The 1,591-nt window shown below is 39.5% G+C and overlaps 1 pseudogene; it reads left to right on the forward strand.

The window, feature by feature from the left end:
• Nucleotides 1-737: 737 nt before the first annotated feature.
• LOC118521730 (translationally-controlled tumor protein-like) lies at nt 738-1,266 on the forward strand (annotated as a pseudogene).
• Nucleotides 1,267-1,591: the final 325 nt, after the last annotated feature.

The raw sequence follows: 1,591 nt of genomic DNA on the forward strand, positions 1-1,591 counted from the left end.
ATTCAGTTGTTTTAAGCCACCCAGTTTGTGATACTTTGTTGTGGCCACCCTAGGAAATGTATACAGGTATAAAGCAAATGGAACTTCCATATATTCCATATATTTCTTATTAAGTTAAACAAACACTCACTATATGACTCAGTAATTCTGCTCTTAAGTATATATCCAAGGAAAATGAGACTGTATGTCCACAAGAAAACTTGTATATCAATGTCCATAGCAACTTTAGTTATAGTAATCACAAGCCAACATAAATAGAATGTCCATCAACAGGAGATTGGATAGACAATATGGTATATTCATGATACTAAACTCTACTCAGAAATAAAAATGAATGAACTCATAAATGTAATAATATGGATGAGTCTCAAAAACATTATGCTGAGTAAAAGAGGACAGACACAGTATTGAACATATTGTATAATTCCATTTATCTGAAAATCAGAAAAAGCAAAACTAAGTTATGATAGAAATCGGAATAATGTTTCCTTCTGCAGGTTTACATCTAAAGGGTCATGAAGAATGTTCTGATGTAATGGAAATAGTCTACATCATGACTGCGGTGTTGATTATGCGGATGTATACATTTATCTTACTAACTCTCTTTTCCACCTGCTCCCTCCCTCACCCCGAGTGCCGCTCTGGCAGCAGGGCGCTCACTCAGAGCTCCAGGTCCTGCTAAGCTAGAGCCTCTGTTGTCTCTCTCCAGCCACCATCATGATATCGACCTGAACCTCATTAACAATGATGAGATGTTCTCCAAGATACGGGATGGCGAATGGGTTATGCCCAGAGATGGAGAAGATGGTCAGTAGGACAGAGGGTAATGCTGATGACTCACTAGTGGAAATGCCTCCACCGAAGGACCCAAGGGTGAAGGGCCTGAAAGCACAGTCATCACCGATGTTGATATTCTCACAAACCATCACTTGCAGGAAACCAGCTTCACAAAAGAAGCCTACAAGAAGTGCATCAAAGATGACATGAAACCAATCAAAGGCAAACTTGAAGCACTGAGGCCAGAAAGAAGAATACCCTTTATGATAGGGGCTGCAGAACAAATCAAGCACATCTTTGCTAATTTCAAAAACTATGTGTTCTTTACTGGTGAAAACATGAATCCAGATGGAATTGGATTCCAGATGGTTGCTCTGCTGGACTACCATGAGGGTGGTGGGACCCCATATATAATTTTCTTTAAGGATGGTTTAGAAATGGAAAACTGTTAACGAACTTGGCTATGACTTTGGACGTATTACCTGTTGCCATAATCGGCTGCTGCTCTTCACCCATGCAATACCAGGACCAAGACCAGACGACTCCTGTCATCTTGAGCTCTTCATTAATTTTGACCTTGATTTACTTGGAGTGGAGGCATTGTTTTTAAGAAAAAAAAATCATGTCGTATAGGTTGTCTAAAAATAAAATGCATTTCAACTCATTTGAGAGAATGCTCTTCGTTTAATACATATTTAAATCCATCCTGTGTTGAGTCCTGGAGAAGCAAGAACCTGGTTGTGGACTACTGCTAGAAAGCAGAAGACTGCAGATAACTTCTTTGGTGAAAACTACTTCTGGGACTGGAACCTAA

This window comes from Halichoerus grypus, chromosome 5, assembly GCF_964656455.1.
Source record: "Halichoerus grypus chromosome 5, mHalGry1.hap1.1, whole genome shotgun sequence".
Lineage (NCBI taxonomy): Eukaryota > Metazoa > Chordata > Mammalia > Carnivora > Phocidae > Halichoerus > Halichoerus grypus.